At 40.8% G+C, this 11,962-nt stretch overlaps 1 protein-coding gene across 2 annotated transcripts in view; it reads left to right on the top strand.

Moving 5' to 3' along the window:
* Nucleotides 1-11,962, top strand: part of galnt2 (UDP-N-acetyl-alpha-D-galactosamine:polypeptide N-acetylgalactosaminyltransferase 2) — a 72,741-nt gene that overhangs the window by 28,552 nt on the left and 32,227 nt on the right. The gene's annotated exons all lie outside the window — the stretch shown is intronic.

The raw sequence follows: 11,962 nt of genomic DNA, 5'->3' as shown, positions 1-11,962 counted from the left end.
ATAGTTTAAATAGATTAACTTAAGGCACCCCGTATACTCATTTTTTACCTTTTACCTAAAGCATGACCATTCTTATCCCACAGTAGGGCATCCAGGTTATCATTGAACTCTAGTATTGGATCGGTATCAGTCGATACACATAGCACAGGTATTGGTATTGGAACCAGAAAAGTTAGGGACAGACCCCTAATTAACCAAGACAAGCCGTCCCACTCTTTGGGTTTTTGGACCCGTCTGTTGGGGTGCAAGACTAAACCATTCCACCCCCAGAAGGTGGTGCTACAACACTGCAGTCTGTTGATTGGTCGTAAGAATCGTCATTTAATGTGTGACAGCTGCTGCATTTCTCCCGGCAGCACACGGCTTCCTCTGAAACAAAACTTGATTGCGCTTCGTAACAAAGAGCCACATGGAAATCACAAAGACGATTTTCTTCTTCTGGTTTACACGCGGCCAACCACGAGGGGGAACAGTTGGCTATGATCAGGCTTTACCAGTTCAACCCGTACCAAACCAGGCTGCTTGGTGGAAACGGGGCTAAAGCACAGAGAGGATCTGGCTGGTTGAGCTGCAGGACTTATGTCACACTGTTTCTTCAGACCAAAACACACATTTAACTCACTGCTAAAACAATAATGGTCCCTCAAGTCAGTACAGCTAGCGGCAGGACAGATTCTTCTGTTGCTTTGAAGCGGGTTGGCGTTCATTAGTGTTACGTTGTTTTTACCGTTACCCCTCAACTTTGCTAACTCAGTGAAGAATACTTTAGGAGTCACATTTGTGTGCAGCATTTCAATCATGACATCACATCCTTTTCTTTGCGTATCAAAATTAACTTCTCTGAGAAATGAACACCTGTACATCGACAAGCATGAAAAAAACTGACTGCTCTGACAAACCTAAGCCCTATGTCGCAGCCTGCCACCAGATGGAGCTGTAAGTAATTTGGTGTCGCTTTCAGGGAGTGGTTGTGCTATTCATGGTTTTATGCAGTCTTTGCAGTGTGTGAACCTGTGGAAGCTAACATGAGCTCATTTCACTCATTAATGTTGATATGAGAAGAAATCTGATTGTAACACATCAAACGGATATAATATCTCGCTCTTATCTTTGCAGTAATTCTTTTTATTTTTCCCTGCTGTCCTCTTGTTCAGGGATGTGCTCGTGTTTGTGTAATCAGCCATGTTTAATAAGTGTTTCACTGTGTCTTCCTTCATCAGTATTTCCCAAGAGCAGTTTGACAGATTCAAAAACCTTGTCTTCAGTAACAGTTCCTGAAAAGCTGACGTGTAGAGGCTTTTAATTAAAGCATCATAGTTTCCCTTGAAGTCCTCTGACCTTTAGGAAGATTCATTTAAATATTATATGATTGACAGTGTGAATTCGTTAGCGTGTTGTGGTGTCACAAACAGTATTTGGTGCTTGTTTTGTTTTCGTCATGTGCCAATTATTTTTTTGCTGCTGATAAATGCAGTGTTGAGACATAGTCAAACTAACATTAAAAATTCTGTGAGTGAGGAAATAGAAGAAGAAAAGACAGAGTAATGAGTACAAGATAGGGCACAGATCAGAGGAGGGGGGAGACAGGAGGAGGATGTGCATTAAAATGAAATGAAGTTTAGAGAAATTGGAAGGAGGGGGTGTTCTCGGGTGAAGAGTTCAGATGTATGTAATTTGACAGTTTTATTCCAAAGTTTGCTGCTGCGGAGGCAAAAGAAAAGCATTTAGTTCCAGCAGATTGAACTTTAAGACTGTAATACTGGAAAGCTCTGCTGGGAGGCAAAACAAAATGACCGCAAATGTCAAAACCCTCCGTTTGCATCCTCCCTCCTTATCTAACCTCCCTCTCCTCTGTGTAATGACATCCCAGTTATGACTGTTTTTGAAGAGGCGCTCCCAGCAACAAGCTTCTGTCACTTCTTCACTCCTTTCATGTTCAACTCCTGCCTGAAGAGAATATGCATTAGTGTGTGTGTGAGTGTGTGTGTGGTGTGTGTGTGTTCAGCCTGAAGACATGGTTCTGTGATTAAAGACGTGAAGACAAAAATGTGGCTTATTCTAGATTTTTTTGTTCTTCTTGATAAACAACTTTCAGTGTGAGCTGAGGAAAGCATCGCTGCAGGGGTTTGAACACTCTGACAATGTGAACTTTTGCTGTTTTACTGAAAGATTGTCAGTTTATTTATGGTTTACATACCATAAGCCCAATTTAGCTTCTGTGAAACAACATGAAAGAGACTGAGAAGATGAGTTTTAATCTGATTTTTTTTTCTAGTTTGTCAGTTTTCTATTTGCAACACAGTGTTAATTGTCTCCTCTGATGGGTCTCATGGCACTCACTCACATACAGGCTCATGTAACATCAAAGTAAAAGAGGGGAAAAATCCCTTGAGCTGGTTAGCTTTTTCACCACTTAGCATGAACCGTGGAGATGAGACAAATTAGAGAAATTAATTGGAAAAGTGGTGTGTCTGTGGTCTTTAAATCTTTTATAACCCTGTTTGATTTTCTTAAATGACTCTGCTGTTACTCTTTGTTCTGTTCTTCACTTCTTAGCCGTGCTAACAGCAAAGCTAGCAGCAAAGCTCTGTAACAACCATGAATCATGCCACAGATTATTAATTTAACCTTAATATAAGATATTTTGTATATAATAAGTGCTACAGACAGGCTCTTCAGTTGATTTGTTGTTATGTCCCTATTAGCTAGCTAGAGTTAGCATTTAGCTTGTACTGCCATACAAGCAGCTAGCATCACGTGAGCTCCTTTGGCTTCATCAGCTTCACAAAGTCAGTTGTCATTAGGGATTGGTATTGAATTAGGTACTTTTATAGGCACCGACCAAATTCTGTCAAAAGTACCAGGTACCAATTCATGTAAAATCAAAAGGTACCATGTATAGGAACCTAAATATATCCTTGTGACTGTGAGGGAGTGTAAGAGTAGGCGATTTTCCATGGTGGACATGAACACAGCATTGCAAGGTTATATATTGAAGAATGAATATGTAAAATTTTTAAAAAAATATATTAATAAAAAAAAAACAAAATGATATTTTTTACCACATAAGCTCAAAGAAGTACTGAAAATTGGTACCGTTGAGCACCAGTACAGATTGCCAGGTACCGGGCATTGGTACCGTATCGTTTCAAATGTGAAAGGTACCCATCCTTAGTCGTCATAGAAGTGAAAAATGTCTGTATGACTTTACGCTGAAACACAAGTTTGTTCCTTTCTTCTTCTGTGTTTGTCAGTGGTTGATTTTTTTTTTATTCTTCTCTGTTGAAGTAGACTCTTTGAGTTCACAGTCAGGTCAAATCTGGAGATATTAAAAACAGCCTCACACCTGGCCCTTTGTTGAATCATTGTTGAGATGTTTTTGATGTTTATCTGCACAGACAGCCTGTGAACATAACTTTCTCTCATTTGGAGGTTTTGTTGAATGCAACCTTTTGTTTTGAAAAGCCTCTCATGCCTGTCCAGGATCAGTCCAGATCAACCGTCTCTGTCACGGCCGGGGCTGTATAATATTTCCACGAGCTCCCTTTGAACCCCTGGGTTCTCTTCTGTTCTGCTCTCAAACAGGTCAAAGGTCGGCCTTGGCTCGCGAGCACCACCCCTGGTGCTGAGCTGTGTCCAATGTCCTGCTTAGGGACAGTTCAGAGGGACAGATGCTGGCTGTCACAGGGACTTGAACCTTTGCCGTCTGCTTGAAGGATGTTTCCTCTAATCATAAACAGCACACGCTGCTGTGTGTCGCCCTCTGGGTGAAAGTCTGAAACCGACTGACATATGCTTCACAGAAAGACACACCAACATCACAGCTTTCTCTGCACACAACTGCATTTGTTACTGTTACTTTAAATCTGAATTTCTGCACTCAGAGTTTTGCTTCCTTGTTACTGGACATCTGACTTCTCTCCTTGTGTCCTGGTAAAATGAAAATTTTAGTGAATCTGAGACTTAAGTGATGTCTAAATATTGGCATAATTTACGACATTCTTATCAGCCTCTCTTGCATTTAACTGCTTATTACCCTTTTAGATGATAAATAATGTAAGCTTGTTCTCCTGCTGAGCACCAGCATGAAGGGATTGTGACTGTGCTGAAGTGAGCAGCTAGCTCAGAGCATGGCTGTGCCAAAGAGGAGCCTACAGAGCTGGTAGCCTTGTTTTGAAATAAATTAGTTTAATCTAGTAACTAATTAGATTTTGTTAAGCGGAGCCCATTCACAGTTGAAAAAACAGAGGCATTAGGCATGTGTCCAACATTGTCTCAGCTGTCTCTTAGCCTGCAACTAATGCGAAGTATAACAGTAGTAATCTGAGCAATTGGAGGGATTTTTAGCAACGACTGCGTCAAACAAAATCATCTGCACTTTCTCAGAAACATCCTTCAGTCTGGATTCCAGTTTTCACAAAGAAATAAAAGCCCATCCCAATTTGTGTTTCCTGTAAAGTTGTTTTACGTTTGTGTTTTTAGCTTCGAGCATGTTTGTTTGTGAGCTAACACCTCCTTAAAGTGCACTCTGCTGTTTGTGTGTGCGTGATCGTGAACTTGGCTCCTCTCTGAATTAATCTATCAGTGGATGTGATCAGATTACTCTGGATTATACTCAGACTCTGAGAGGCATGACCAAGACTAGATCAGTCCCACACAGACATCGACTCAAAGACAGATCACCAGATTGAGGCTCTTAATACATTCAAGCTCACAAACCCCGACATAAACAAACAGGAGCTGTTAAGACACCCTCACGCAGGCTGGGACCATTGGGGGCTTTAAGTCTATCCCATTATCAGAGAAGCAGGTGTAGGAGCTCAGTTGTACACCCTTCAGCTGAGAAGGCGGGATTATTAAGACGGCTAATTGCTCTTTAAAACACAATCAGGCTAATGAACTGACTTAAAACAGATCAACACATCCTTATTTAATTCATGCATTAAATTTATATACGTTCTGTTTACTGAGAGCACATGGCTGCTTTGTCAAATCATGAATAAATTAGATTTTCTGTCCTTTTTACTGACAGAAATTTAAATATGTTTGAGTCTGGAGATGCAAAGATGTGCAGTTTCTTCAATCCCTTTCCTGTTTTCATATTTGATTACAAAATATGAAGCATAAATTATGTGTTAGGCACTAGTTGCAAAATCAAAACAAAATGCTGATTTTAAGTATTGTTTTAGTACTCGACTGAAGTTATTCTGACTGCTATAGTTTGTGCTCACATGTGGTGGATTTAAGGTGCCGCCTTTTCTCCGGCCATTGGTTTTTATGTTTCTGCGTGGCACCATGACACAAAATCCTTAAAATACCCATCTTTTCTTGAAAAACATATACGTCAACTGCAGTGTTTGCAGTTAGCTGCTCGAGACTGCCTTGCATAAACCAACAACAAAGCACAGAGATAAACACGCACCGCAGGGAAACTTACTCCCACGAGAGTTGTTAGGTGGCTCAAACCAGGAAAACAAACCAACCGCCACAGGAGAAATATCCTGAAAATGCAGATTAAACACGTCTGAAAGATAACAAAGCAAAACAATAAGGAGCTATACCTCGCAGATATTTAAAAGCTGGTTTTCATGTGTCTATAAAGCGAGACAATTGGTGGAATAACCAGTGTGAAGTATTTTTATATTTAATTGGATGTTATCCTCAGTCTGACAAAGACTGGCTCTGCACATTGACAGACACAAATCAAATGTTATCTGCTGAATGTGGTGTGTGTGTCGATGTGTGTATTTTTAATTTCTTGACTCTGTGTACTGTGTATCATGACCATCTGTCAGATGTCAGTCTTAGAAATCTGCAGTCAAAGTGACACAGCGGCAGAGAGAGGAAGAGCTTTTATAAAAAGAGAAAGATTCAGGATCACAGAAAAAGGGGTAATTGTCAAAATGTGGCAGAGTGTCCTACAGTAGCCTGTTTTTTTCAACAGTTCACCTTTGCTATGTGGATATGGTTTTAGCTCCAGTCAGAATCTTGGGAACTGACTATAACAATATCAATCTGCCAAAAAAGTCCGGTCAAATTTAACAACTGATTGTCTATGGTTGGAAAAAAGGACAAGGGACTGAAACACTGAAGAAAAAGCATGAGATGCTTCAGACGCGAAAAGTAGGCTACAAATGGACAGCATGGAGTACAGGGCCGTCTCAGATGAGACAGGCAACAACTGAGATTCAGACCTTCAGTCACATTTACCTTTCGCCTTCATTAGAAAATGTTCAGCTGGGTGTTGATAGCAACGGGCTTCAAAATGAGAGATTAAACTGTTATCAACTGGAGAATTATAACCATTTTTCAATGGAAAGACTCAAAATTTTGGGTTGGAAAACATTCATGCACTGCTTAAATCAAACTACAACGTAGCTTTTTTAGCTGAGCTGAGTTTGGCTAAGTTTACCTTTCTTTATCTCAGTCTAGCTTGAACTGGGAGGCAGCCAACGTGGTTCAGTGTGAAGTTAAGAAGAATAAAAAAACACTTTTAAGCTGTATATGATTATTTTTTCCCAGTACTCCCATTATGACTGAATATATAGAAACATATATAAAGTTGTTATATGGTACCCTAAACTTAGCCGCGTTTCCACCAAGCAGACCGGTTCGGGTAGTCTCGGTTCGGCGCACATTTTGTGGCGTTTCCACTGACTTATCCTGGGACAGATCCCCAAATAACCGAGACAAGTCGTCCCACTTTTTGTTACCCTTTCATATTAGTACCAGACTGAACCGATCCACTCTTGGAAGGTGGAGCAACTACAGACCGTTGATTGGTCAAAAGAATCGTCACTTACCCGACAGCAACTGCATTTCTCCTGGCAGCACACAAACTTCTCTGAAACAAAGCTTGATTGCTCTTTGTATAAAGAGCTACATGCTAATCACAGGGAGGACAAAATGCTGTATGTCTTCCATCTATGCTCTTTGTTTACTGTGTAGCGTTTTTCTTCTTCGATGGATTTATTAGTGGGTTAACTGTGTCGCGTTGCTACAGCATCACGCTCTTCTTTAACAGCGGTGGCTTTCGGCATCCGGCTTATACACCGCCTACCACTAGAGGGCACAGTTTGCAGTGGATCAGGCTTTACCAAACCGTGCCAAACCGTACTGAGCCGAACCGGACTGCTTGAAAGAAATGTGGCTTAAGTCTGGCTGACTAGTCCTTTAAAGCTCACTGAGCTTCTGCGTGTGTCGCTATCAAACCCAGACTTTCAGAGTCACAATACATTGGTCTAATTCCCAGTTGAGATCCTGACTTATGTCTAATTTGTATCAAATGATGCACGAGACATCATCCAATGAAATGTTGGCAGTACAGTTAAGGATATGATAAATCATGGGAGCAGAGACAGAAGCAGGCTGCCGGGGCCATTCTCACTAAGAGGTTTTTAAAGCCATTTATGAGAGTTGTAAAAATAGCTCTGCAACATCTGCTCTACACTTAGCCTTTAAATCATGTTACAATCAGTGAAAAGTCATATTCATGGCAATCATATGCTGATAAATCATGTAAAATGATCTTAAGCACTGCATTGTTCTCATTGTCTGATGAGGTGTTAGTGATGGACTGCAATTCACATCAATCACAAAGATTTTTTTTTCTCCAAGTAAGCTCAGATGCAGCTGGAGCGTTGTGTGATCACCCCTTTACCTCTCCTGAGTTTCCTTTTTCTTTTGTTTTTTATCTTTCTCTGTTTAAATGTTTATTTTGAAGTAAAAGTAAGCGATGAACTTCTTCAAACATGTTAAAGTGGGAGATTGATCTACCGCCATAAAACCAGTAACTGACATTCATTTACACGTATATATTTGTTGGACATTTTAAGACACACAGAATAAAAGACAGTAAATAAGAAAGCTCATTTCCAGAAACCCAGGCCATCACTCAACATCCGCATTAGTAGATGTTCAACAGGCTGTTCTTGTGTTTTTTATTAACAGTTGCTTGTTCAGCCAGCTGTGCATCACAGAAACTGTATCTCTATAAACTGGCGGGAAATTGGGAACAGCTGTTCAACCATAATATAAAATATCCATCAAAAACCTTTTGGTTGACTATTTGCAGGATGGAGATACACACAGCTAGTGGGATTGATGTAAATTTGAGTCGTGGGCACTTTAAGAGCCAATGAATGCCACTCTATTTGACAGAATCTTTAAAAGCTCTGAGACTTTTATCCTGTTTTATCTGTTGAAATGAATAAAACCAATAAAGGCTACATTGTTCATCTCAAAGGATGTTTTACCTTTTGAGAAAGAAAAATTAAAGATCCATGAAACACTTTAATGGTTCTCTGTCCAAACGCCATGTCCCGTAGTTACACCTGTTGTCCCAAAGTTATAAGACATTAGAGACACTAGAAAGTTCTGCAGTATGTGGCATCAAGTTTGGTCCACTGAGTTAGCAGCTGGATCGTAAATTTTCTACAACCCTGGCCTCGTTTGAAATGCTGGTGATGAAAGTATGAATTTTTTAAGGGGAGCTATTCATGACAGTCTGTTCCTCTGTCGGGATGCAGGCCTGCTCTGCAGAGTGCTGCTTCAAGATGTTTGTGCCTGTGCAGCATTTGAGGCGTTATGCCACACTTTCCACTGAAAGATGTTGAAGAGTACAAGAAATATGTGATGTTTTTGTTGAGGTCTGTACTCCCAACCAGAAGAGTCTGTCGGAATAACGCGTTTAATTTTGTTTTTCTTTCTGAGAAATATGAGAAACACCGGCTGATGAGGATGAAAAAAAATGTGAATAAAACTTTTCAAGTTAAAAAACAAAGACAGCATGTCCCATGAGCCCATAAGGGAACGATGTCTTCAAATTGAGTAGTTTATTATCATGAAAGCAGGGACCACTCCAGCAGGAGTCGTTTCTTTGTGCTAAAGAGACAGTCCTTCAGTCTGTCAGCGGTGTTCTTGTGCACCTGCTCAGATCTACCCTGAATGTTTGATGTTGAACACAAACACAGATGCTCCAGAGGTCTTTTGTCTAGAGAGAAACATGTTTCCACAACATGTTCTCTTAATGCAGTCGTCCCTGAACTGAAGACCACATCCAAAGAGGAGCTGAGGATTTGCTTAGAGAGAACACTACTGACAAACCTCAGCTGAACCCATGATGAGTCTGTTTGTGCTTACAGGAGGAAAGCTGCGCAGGTCTAGTGTTTCCTCTTGATCAGGTTTAAAGTGGAATATTTCCTAACAATCAGGAGTAAAGAACTGTGAAAAATGTCTTTTCTAAAAGAGTGATTGTAGAATACCGGTGTGACAGAAAAACCAACAAGACAAAAGAAAGAAGCCAATTTGGAGCTTTAGTTCAGCTGAAAATGTGTCCTGTTTCTCCTTTGGAAGCTGTCAAACTGTATTTCTGTAAAGAGCGCACTGTCAGCTTTGCTTTCATCCCAGAATGAGCTTTACACCCAGACTGTGTACACACCGGGCTGCTGTGAACACTTATAGAAATTGATTTTCTATAGGATTTTTCATGAGTTGTGGGTGTTTGACAGTCTTATCGTTTTTCAGCCACTGTAAAGTGGGAATAGATTCAGCACAGATTGAGGCACTTGTCCGTAGCAGATGAAAGAGAAAGCCGGCAGAGTGAAATGAAAGGCAAGAGTTGCAGAAAACAGCGGGCATTTTTTCTTAGAAATGCAAAGGCCTGAAAACACAAATCGTTCACTAACAGTGCGAAACCCTTTGTGCTCTCCATCCCTCCTTTCAGCTGGAGAAATAAACCATGAAATTCTGTTTAAGATGGTCCGTAGCGTTACACTGCCACTGGTCATCCAGAGGTAATAAAGAAAACAGATCAATAAAGCATTTTGGAGAGGCTGGAGGTGAAAGAGAGCAGCGGAGCGGTAAGACAGCTGGACGACAGTTTTCTAAATTCAAGGGCGAGAGGCTGGGACAGGGAATGAAAGGCTGCTAATTGCTGAGCCTGCCGGTGTATTGATCCAGTGGGTTTTAATGGTAACACAGATGGACACAAGGAGGGACGGCTCAGCCCTTTGTCCATCTGAGCGAATCTGGAGGGCATTAATCTGAGTGTTTTAATGATGAGGACAGTGGATGTGGAATGAATGAATGAATGCAGAAGAGCATGTTGAGGTTGTTTGTGATCCTTTGTGAAAAAAAACAGAGTTCAGTCTGATTTTAGTCCGTAAAGCCAGTGAGTGCAGGAATGAACTAATGATTATCTTATTATGAACAGATTCAGTCAAGATGTGCTTTGCTTTGAGACCACTTTCTGTTGATCTGCATTTGCTGGACATCCTGCCGTCTAATCAGACTTTACTTGAGAGCTGTTTACTCTTGTGTGCTCAGATTTAAATACAGTCGAGTTTTATCAACGGTGTCTGATTCAAACAGTACACCCATTGTGCTTTCTATCAGGCTGTGAACCAGTTGAAGCTGGTCCAGAGTGATTAAAACACAAGGTCCCCCACTCACTTAAAGAGCTCCCCATATACAGCGGCCTCTTAAAGTGCAGGTTAAATAAGTTCAAAGATGTTTCATTGGTGGTAAAAACGTGAAAACTGACCACCTGAATTCACATACAGTGGGGGAAATAAATATTGAATGCGTCAACTTTTTTCTCATCTTATTTATTACCAAAGATTCAATTCAAACAAAATTTCGACCAGACATCGGTATTAACTCAAATAATCCACACATGAAAAGAAATCGCAACGTTCAGGTCCATAAATAATGATTATGTGGAATAAAGTACGATAACACAGGAACAAGTATTGAACACACTAACTGAGACTCATCTAACACTTAGTGGAGAAGCCTTTGTTTGCAATGACAGCTTCCAGACACTTCTTGTTTGTTTTAACTAATCGCCCACACTTCTCAGGTGTGATTTTAGCCCATTCCTCTGCACAGATTGTCTTTAAATCTTGAATATTCTTTGGTGCCCTCTGGTGAACCCTTTTCTTTAAATCTTTCCACAAATTTAATGGATTGAAGTCAGGTGATTGACTAGGCCATTCTAACAGATTGATTTTCTTTTTTGAAACCATTTGAGAGTCAACTTTGCCGTGTGCTTTGGATCGTTGTCCTGCTGTAAGGTCCAGCCACGTCTCATCTTCATCATCCTGGTGGATGGCAGCAGATTCATATCAAGAATTTCCTCATACATGGCTCCATTCATTGCTCCGTCAATTATATGAAGTTTGCCAATACCATACGATGAGAAACAACCCCATGCCATGATGCTTCCACCTCCAAACTTCACTGTTGGTTTAGTGTTTTTTGGGTGATGTGCAGTGCCATTTTTCCTCCAAACATGGTATGTAGTATGACAGCCCAAAAGTTCAATTTTGGTCTCATCTGACCAGACAACATTCTCCCAGTATTCTACAGGCTTGTCATGATGCTGTTTAGCAAACTTTAAACTAGCTTCAACATGCCTTTTCTTGAGGAATGGAGTCTTGCAGGCTGAGCGTCCATAGAGGCTATGGTGGAGGAGTGCATTTCCTATTGTTTTCTCTGTAACAATTGTACCTGCTGCCTCCAAGTCTTTCTGGAGCACTTTCAGGGTGGTCCTTGGCTCGTTGAGTACCCTGACTACTCTGACTGTTTTTCTGACTCCCTGGTCAGAAATCTTGCAAGGAGCTCCTGTGCGTGGCCTGTTGATGGTAAGGTGGTGTTTCTTCCACTTGTGAATAATGGCCCCAACGGTGCTGACTGGAATATTCAGGTGCTATAATAGAAGTGTGTAACCAGTTTCATTCTGATGCTGAGCAACAATCAGGTTGTGAATGTCTTCAGAGAGCTCTTTGCCTTTACCCATCATGAGGTGTGTCGTATTTAACTGCTTGGTGGAAAAATGACCTTTTTATAGGACCATCAATTTGCTCTAGCCCAGCTGATGTTGGTTTGCACTAATTGGAAGTTCAAGTAATAATTACTGACAGATTTCAGGTGATATGGTGCATTTCCTTGCCAAAGTATA

The sequence above is a fragment of the Halichoeres trimaculatus genome, unplaced genomic scaffold (assembly GCF_033239565.1).
Source record: "Halichoeres trimaculatus isolate MK-OKI-2021-1 unplaced genomic scaffold, fHalTri1.1 fHalTri1_scaffold_3, whole genome shotgun sequence".
Lineage (NCBI taxonomy): Eukaryota > Metazoa > Chordata > Actinopteri > Labriformes > Labridae > Halichoeres > Halichoeres trimaculatus.
This window is presented reverse-complemented; position numbering and strand designations above follow the sequence as displayed.